The 9314-nt window shown below is 39.1% G+C and overlaps 3 non-coding genes across 3 annotated transcripts; 2 read left to right on the plus strand and 1 right to left on the minus strand.

Annotated features, from left to right (window-relative positions):
• The first annotated feature begins 2573 nt into the window (after nt 1-2573).
• Nucleotides 2574-2655, plus strand: trnal-uag (transfer RNA leucine (anticodon UAG)). The gene has a single exon. It is a non-coding gene; the product is annotated as a tRNA-Leu (tRNA).
• Nucleotides 2656-3270: 615 nt separating this feature from the next.
• Nucleotides 3271-3352, plus strand: trnas-gcu (transfer RNA serine (anticodon GCU)). Its single transcript has one exon. It is a non-coding gene; the product is annotated as a tRNA-Ser (tRNA).
• Nucleotides 3353-6394: 3042 nt separating this feature from the next.
• Nucleotides 6395-6466, minus strand: trnap-ugg (transfer RNA proline (anticodon UGG)). The gene has a single exon. It is a non-coding gene; the product is annotated as a tRNA-Pro (tRNA).
• Nucleotides 6467-9314: the final 2848 nt, after the last annotated feature.

Consider the following 9314-nt stretch of genomic DNA (forward strand, 5'->3'; position numbering starts at 1 on the left):
CCACACAGACTAATATTTAATATAATATAGTTAATATTTCTGTAATAACAAAAAGTCAATGTTAACTCACCTAGTGAAAGCCACAGATACATGAATATAACAGTGAACATGATGACTGGTCTTAGCTCAGTGAAAATAGTGGAGATCTTTCTGTAATCTAATATGTTAACACCATAAAGCTTCAAAATTGCTCCACCCCACAGCATCACATGACAGTGTCACCAATGTTGTTGTCAGATTGTTGATTCTTACTGAAACATCCTGGCTTTACATTCAGCCTCATATGGGGAACCTGTCCAGAGGACATTTAAGTAAACACATACTGAAAGTAGGAAATTAAATGTATTTATGTTATTTTACATATGTTAGTGATATCTCTAAATTAGAGAAAGTTTGTGTAAACACCAGCAGGCAGATTAATGTTAGAAACACTAAGTGGAAGAGAATATGATTTATTTAAGAATGAGGAAGAAATGAGTAGTTTCCCTTGGTAATTAAGGTTGAATTAATCCCTTATTTCTCAGCTCTAACAGTTAAATCTGAAAAATAAAACTTTCCTGTACTCACAGTAGCATCAGAAGAAGAGAAAGAAGAATAAAGGCACATTCACATATAAGTTTCTAGTTTTTAATGTTTCTGACACAGCAGGTGCCAAAGAAATGACATTAGATGAGAATTTATTCTTATGACAGTTTAGTGTTAAGTGGACAGTTGTGTTGTTTAATCAGAGTGGTATCTCTGAAATTAGCTTAGGCACTAAGAGTAACCAGGGCAGGGGTTAGGATATTATATCAGCAGTATGTATGATAGAAGAACAAGTATACTCTATGTCTCAGAGAATGTGAGCAGGTTGTGTGGTGCTCTAGTTCTAGACCAAGATTAAGATAAGTGACTGCGCCATCTTGTGTTCACTGAAGAGAAAAACCTTAACACCAAAAAAAATTGTTTTTGAACTTACCAAATATGTGCAGAAATATAATTGAAAAAAAAAATAATTGTTTATCTCTCTCTCTCTCTCTCTCTCTCTCTCTCTCTCTTTCACACACACAAACACACACACACACAGCCATTTGCTCACCCATTCACACCTAGGGGCAATTTAACATTATCAATCAATCTACTTAGACTAGCTTTATTTAGATATTACTTCAAACTTGTTGCAAAATATACACTAATAATATTAAAAATTAGATGATTGTTCAGTAAGTGGCAATATACAGTATCTCACAAAAGTGAGTACACCCCTCACATTTTTGTAAATATATGGCAACCTGTAGCTCTGGTGAACTCCATGCCCAAGAGGGTTAAGGCAAAGCTGGAAAATAATGGTGGCCACACAAAATATTGACACTTTGGGCCCAATTTGGACATTTCCACTTAGGGGTGTATTCACTTTTGTTGCTAATGGTTTAGACATTAATGGCTGTGTGTTGAGTTATTTTGAGGGGACAGCAAATTTACACTGTTATACAGGCTGTACACTCACTACTTTACATTGTAGCAGAGTGTCGTTTCTTCAGTGTTGTCACATGAAAAGATATAATAAAATATTTACAAAACCGTGAGGGGTGTACTCACTTTTGTGAGATACTGTATGTCCATGTGTCCATACAGCCCTAAAACATCAGGCATGTGTGGCTTGGGGTGCAGTCAGAATTCTAATTCATCCCAAAGTGTTGAGTGGGTTTGAGTTCAGGGCTGTGTGCAGGTCACTCAATTTATTCCACACCAAACTTGTAATAAACATCTTCATTGAGCTGAAACATGTTTTTGTAAGAATATAAAAACATCCTATACAATTGTGCAGCAGGTTGGAGAATGCCCACATACTGGTGTGATGGTTAGGTGTCCACAAATATAGCCATATTGTACATATTCAGGACTTTGTTAGAATTAGTATTGTTGTAATAATGTTGTAATAATTGGTTGTGCATGTCAATAAAGAAACATATGTAAAAATAGAATTAATTTACTGAACCCTTCTCAATATCTCAGTACCTCAGGTTATGGACTCTCCTTTCATACATATGCATACTTGTACCCTTTTTTAAAGGGCTACTGCAATATAAGCAGAACATTCATAAAGCTGCAACAAAATGTTCCCAATTATATATTTGCTTGAAATCTAATTTGTGCAAAGCCAATATTCAGTTATAACTTGTACTCAATTCACAGACAGATTAAAGTGCACAGTAGAATTGCACATTTTATTAGGTAGAATGTGTGTGTGTGTGTGTTCAGTGATTGTTTGCAGTCCGAATGACCCAGGGGAAGAAGCTGTTTGTAAGTCTGGTGGTGTGAGACTTTGTTGACCTGAAGTGCCACCCAGATGGCAACAGGTCAAACAAGTGATGAGCAGGATGTGAGGAGTCTCCTGTGATGGCCTTGATTTTGCTGAGGCAGCAGGACCTGGACATGTCATCCAAGGAGGGCAGAGGGCAGCTGATGATTTTTTGAGCTGTTTTTCACCCTCTGCACAGTTTGTCTGTCCTCATCTGTGCAGCCTGTGTACCACACACCCAGACAGTATGTCAGTGTGCTCTCCACAGAGGTCTATAAGTACTGAGCCCTCGGGTAGTGTGGCCGAGTGGTCTAAGTCGCTGGATTTAGACTCCAGTCTCTTCGGAGGCGTGGGTTCAAATCCCGCCGCTGCCAGCTGAGCCTTTTCAAGGCAGTGGTTGTGGGCTCTGGCACCCCAAAGGCTTTACAGGGGTGTTGGCTCCTGTGCCTTCTGCAAATGTGCTTAAGAGTTGCCATTAGCTGGCTGCCTGGCTGCAAAAAAAAAAAACGAGCTCACATGGTACCGGAGCCCCCAGACCCAGGTTCTGAAATAGCTCCCAGGTTTCGGCAACTGGTGTCAATGCTGGTTGCTTCGTTTCACACCTCGCTTTTTCAAACAGCAAGTCCAAACAACCACAGAACGGTACGCAAATCACGGTTTCCGCGTGTGTGAGCCGCATCAGTCGTGCCCTTACCATGGTTACGAGCTACCAACAAAACAACAATTCAACCAAGAATAAAAAATCGACATAAGAAGTGGTGGCCAAGAGGTTTGGGCAATGGAGTGCAAGTGCCAGGTGCACTGAGGTGTAAGGTCATGTGGGTGACCTAGGATGCCAAGAGGTTAAGGAAACAGACTGCTAATGCACGTGGGATGGGCTCCAGTTGCTTTGGGAACAGGCTTGTTTAAACGCGTTGAGTTATGGCGCGCCGCTACGGAATTGTTGCGGTCTCTGTGGACATTTGGTCGTGGGTGCCACACCTGCGTCTGACGAGGTGGCCGAGATGTTAAGGCGATGGACTGCTAATCCATTGTGCTTTGCACGCGTGGGTTCGAATCCCATCCTCGTCGCTTGTGTGCCCTTTAACCTCGTCTTTTCCACAACTCATGCGTACGGAATGCTTCGGAGTGCTAGAGGGGATCGAGAAAAGCTAACCCTGGGTCTAGGTGTTTCGCAACCGTGGGCTGTATTTCCATGTTGGTTGGACACAGATGCTGTAAGGCTGATGGGTCGCCACTGGAGATCCATGCAGATCAATGCAGACAGCAGCACGGATCGTGCACCTTTATATATCTCATCAAAACCAGATGAAATATCTAATTGGTCTAGATTAACTGAGTGTGTTAAAGATATTAGAGATCGGATGGCCGATAATTTCCTATTATTAAATTCTGACAAAACGGAGATATTACTTATTGGCCCAAAAACTAGTACACAGAAGCTCTCACAATTCAGCTTGCACCTAGAAGGATGCACTGTTACTACTAGCTCAACAGTGAAAGACCTGGGTGTAATATTAGACAGCAACTTATCCTTTGAAAACCAAATTTACAATATCACAAAAACAGCCTTCTTCCATCTTAGAAATATTGACAAGCTTAGGAACATTTTATCTGTATCTGATGCAGAAATGCTAGTTCATGCATTCATGACCTCCAGACTGGACTACTGTAATGCATTAATAGGTGGTTGTCCTGCATCTTCAATAAACAAGCTACAGTTAGTCCAGAATGCAGCCGCCAGAGTTCTTACCAGATCAAGAAAATATGATCATATAACCCCAATATTATCATCCCTGCACTGGCTACCTGTTAAGTTTAGAATTGACTATAAACTAGCTCTACTCACATACAAGGCTCTAAATGGTTTAGCTCCCACCTATCTATCCAGTCTTCTAACACATTACAATCCACCACGCTCTTTAAGATCACAAAATTCCGGACTTCTAGTAGTTCCCAGAATATCAAAGTCCACAAAAGGAGGTAGAGCGTTTTCGTATTTAGCTCCAAAACTCTGGAATAGTCTTCCTGACTGTGTTCGGGGCTCAGACACAGTCTCCCAGTTTAAATGTAGACTAAAGACTTATCTCTTTAGCCAGGCATACATCTAACACTTCCCATAACCTTGCACTCCAGTACATCTGATTAAATGCACATTCAGCTAGTACTGCTAATATTATGAACAGCAGCTACGCTAATGCTGTTCCATTGTTTCCTTTCTTCTACCCATCCCGAGGCATACAGAGACTGTGCCGGCTCCAGTGGCATCCGGAGATGGACCAGCTCCAGCCGGGTTCTGCTTGTGAGGATTGGAATATTCAAGCAGCGCCATGGACAACAACCTCCTTATTGATTCACATAACACTATACACATGCTGTATCTGCATCACACAATTGTCACCCAAATGAGGATGGGTTCCCTTTTGAGTCTGGTTCCTCTCAAGGTTCCTTCCTCATACCATCTAAGGGAGTTTTCCTTGCCACAGTCGCCTCAGTCACCTCAGGCTTGCTCACCTGGGATAACATCTAGGACTGTTTGTCTGTTCATGTTTGTTGTTTTCTTATGTGGTTTCTCATGTAAAGCTGCTTTGAGACAATGCTCTTTGTTAAAAGCTCTATACAAATAAAATTGAATTGAATTGAATTTATTGCAACAGACTGGGATGCAAGTTCATATCAGCAAACCTTGTCAACAAGAGCCTAAGCCTTTCAAACCTTTCCTGGGTTTGGATCTTGAATCACGTCTGGTAATGGAAGCATGCGTGGTACAACCATTGCGACCGCCTGCCAGAGTGTCTCTCTTTCCCGACCTGGCAGGCCTCCCTTGACCACAGCCCCACAACCCTCCAAGTGCATGGGTAGCGTCGCCAAAAAAAAACATGGTTATTAATTAATGTAATTAATTAACTGATTAAATATGATTGTGATAGTTAAAACTATTGATAAACTGATGAAAATGAATTACCTGTAACTAGAGTGAGAATCAATGGTATGTATCTCACTATGTACAGTAAGTTGTATAGTTGATCCATTTCTGAACACAGCTCTGTGAGGATTCTGTATAATAGTGCTGTATGTGCTGAACTTTACACGTCTCTAGAAGGACACACCCAGGAAGTGATGCTGTTTTAGTGTTATTTTGTACAGATCACTTCACACAGTGTCAGTGACAGAAATCTAGAGTCATTATGTCTGCGTTGTATTTTAAGATTCATCATCTATACAATACTATAAGCCTTTATCTGTTTGTGTGGTTTTTAAATTATTTGTACATTTATAAATAATTATGATAATTTGCTGTGGAAAATCATAGGAAACTGATCCAGATTTAAACAAAATCTCTCATAAGTAAATTTGCTGTGTCTATAACCAAAAGGTAATTAAATTCAGTTCAATTCAATTCAGTTCACTTCATTTTTATTTGTACATCACTTTTAACAATGGACATTGTCTCAAAGCAGCTTTACAGAAATACAGAAATTCAGAATAGAAATTACAAAGTTGAAAATTAACTTTACCCCTAATGAGCAACTCTGAGGCAACAGCGGCAAGAAAAAACTCCCTGAGACGATATGAGGAAGACTCAAATGTGAACCCATCCTCATCTGGGTGATACCAGAGAGTGTGATTATGAATAAATTACCTTCTAATTGTATATTATCAAACATTAAAAGCAGCAGAGGAGATGATCAGATCCACTTGTTTAGTTTTATCATCAACTTTAGCAGACAGACGTGGTGGCATAGGGATTTACCTTTTACCCTCCTTTCTGAAAAGATCAATGATAACTTACCTAATGAAAGCCACAGACACATGAATATAACAGTGAACATGATGAATGGTGTTAGTAAAATGACAATATTCTGAGGTCTTTCTGTACTCTATTATATTAATATTTCAGAGGTTCATGTCTCCACAAAGTGTGACACTCTCCATCCCGCTCCCTGTATTCCAGAGATAGGCTCCAGGTTGGAGCTTTAATTTTCAGAGGTAATTACAGTGGGATTTGAACCTCCTTGGACCTCTGGAGAAACAAGCTTCCAAGCGAGAACCAAGCCGGCAGTGCAAGTTTCCATTAGTTTTATCCCACCCACTCTCTTCCATGTAAAACCAGGGCTCGTCCGGGATTTGAACCCGGGACCTCTCGCACCCAAAGCGAGAATCATACCCCTAGACCAACGAGCCAGGTCGTCCCTGTTCAGCTTGCTGTGTGCCAATGGAGGTTCACTGTACTCTGTAACTCTCTGTGACCTTCCAGTTCATATGGACTGGGGTCCGAGTAAAAGGAACTCGGTTACCCAAAGTCAAGTTAACAATAAAGCGAGGCTCCTGTGGGATTCGAACCTTTTTGGAATGCAGATGCTAAGTGTGAACCAAGTAAGCAGCTCTTGCCATTGGGCCAAATATGTCATTAATCTCGGTGGACATGAAGATCAAAATCAATTCTTGTAGAACAAGCTTGCTTTAGTGTCAGGTGGAGGTTTCAGTTTAGGTCAAGTTTACAGGATTGTAGCTTCTTTGCTGGAAACTGTACTGTTGCTCCAGTATAGCTTGGTGAATATTATGAGGCTTCAAGTAGTTTCTGTGATATTTGCAGTAAGTTTAAAAATGATTCCAGTTGGTAATAAAATTGAATTAGCTGGTTGCTAAAGAAACTCAGGTGGCTGGTGGGGTATGGTTTGGTAACTGTGACAAGGTCTCATCTGTTCGATAGGGTGACACTAGGAAGCTGTAATGGAGTCCCATGTGGTAGCTATGGATTTTTAAAAATATTTTAGTATGATTTATGTCATTTACAGGGTTGTTACTGTAGTCTTAGATTTCTGTTCTTGGTGAACAGGAATGAAACCCCATGTGGTCTTTAGCTGTTGTAGCTCATCTACCTCAAGAATGGATTATGGAGCACTATTTCAGTAGAGCTTATTTATTTCCTGATTGTGTGATGGAAACTGTGTTTGTATTTTCCACAATTCTTATTCTTAGTTATACATACTTTCAGGTATCCTGTAATTCTCAAAAATATATTAAAGAACCTGCAAAGACACACATGATGAACACATTAAATCTCATGCTCAGTAAAACAAACAAACAAACAAGCAAACAAACAAACAAATAAATTAAAAAAAAAAAAAAAAGTCAAATCAGCTGCTTGTCAAAAAAGTTTACAATATCCAAATTTTCCAGCATGTGATCTTTACACTGTCATTAAGTAAATAAACCATCACACCTGCCACTATTGTTTATGAGAACTGCACTTAATACTGCAGAGGGAGTGAACATGTGGCTTCTTCAAACACACACCTAACTTTTCTATCAGTATTTGGATTCACTTAGAATGTTGTGTCTATTGAATTCAAATAAAGTATTCATATATGGTTATATACATATATTTCTACTGGATCAATAACTCTTTCATGTTTGAGGTCTCTGTAGATTTTTGGACAGTGAAGTTGACTTTCCTGTCACTGTGGGCTGCAAGGCGCAGTAGTACAGTGCAGAGTCTGATACTGAAGCAGGCGAGATCTCCAAATCCACACGCTTCAGACTCTTATGAACTTTAGCAGACAAATGAGGATGAGGAGTATCACCTGTCTGATTCCCTCCCGATTCCGTCAACAGAACGAGGAATTCTGGTGCTGCATTGGAATATTGTCCATACCACTGTAGATTGTTCATAGAAACAGTGTATTTATAATCACAGGAGAGTGTAACTGCTTGCTCCTCTTTACCATAGACAGCAGAAGATGTTGGAGTAATGCTGTCCTGTGTGCTCTCACCTGAAGAGGACATTTATTTCAGAATATTATCATTTTATATTATACAGTATACATACAGTACATGCTTACAATCTAAAACACTCACACATGGAAACATTTCTTTATTAGTTATAAAACATTTAAACATGATATATGGGGATATATAAAATATAAGCTTACCTATGAACATGGTAAAAAACAGAAACATACAGAAAACCATCATGTTTTAATTTCCTCTGTTCTTCTGAAAGTTTCCTTTTTATGTTATTGTAAATGTCAAGTTTCCTTCTACTCTGTCTTCAGTGAAGCATCTAAGCATTTCTTGTGTACAAAGCCTCAACTGTAGCTTCCCTCTGTTTTAACCAATCAGAGTGCAGGATTTGCCGCATTATGTAAAATACACACACATGTTCTAAAAGAATTTAATGAGCAAAAGATTCATATATTTAGTTCCTGTATTTCCTATTTCTATGAACTTAAACCTTTTCTAATCTACAAAATATATTGTTGCAATTACAAACAATTCTTATTGTGAAATTAAATTCTTCAGCAGATTTATAGTACACCCTTAAAGTCTAAACAAAACATCAGAGGTACTGTAGTGATTGATAGGATTTTAAAAAATTCCCCATAAAATTATAACAATATAAAACCCCTAACAAGGTGGTGTTTGAGAGCATGTGCACAAATACATAAGCATCTTGTATTAAGCTCAAGATTCTGCAGTAATTCAAGTGTTTCAGTCGGACTGCACTCCACACACCATGTATCTGTGCTGAAGCTTTGTTCAGGTTTAATGTTCATGGCTACTTTAACACTCCACATGGTTCTGTTGTGTCCAGGTCCAATCAGGTTCAGTTCTAGAGTATTTTCATGTCATGTACTGCCATCTGCAGGAGCTGAATTTAAATAGACATATACATTATTTACATCAAGAACCATCAATATATTTTAAAACAAAAGTATTGCTCACCACGCTGGGAATAGTTCACAGTTTCAATTCACAGATTCATTTGGAATCATTACAGCATTTCAGCATATCAGAACACAAGAATAACCCGTCTTTTTCTTTTTTATCTGTATTTCTGACATTAACCTAGACAAAAACAAGTCCTCAGATTCAGCATCCTTAAAGAGACAAATTTGCTGGTGTGCTTGTGATTATTGTCCTTTAATATGACCCAGTTTCAGCACAACATAAGCTCATGGACAGTCTTACATTTGTCTCAAGAATATTCTAATATAAAGTGGAGATCATCAATGTCCAAATGATTAAA

This window comes from Hemibagrus wyckioides, unplaced genomic scaffold (assembly GCF_019097595.1).
Source record: "Hemibagrus wyckioides isolate EC202008001 unplaced genomic scaffold, SWU_Hwy_1.0 Contig2, whole genome shotgun sequence".
NCBI classification, from domain to species: domain Eukaryota; kingdom Metazoa; phylum Chordata; class Actinopteri; order Siluriformes; family Bagridae; genus Hemibagrus; species Hemibagrus wyckioides.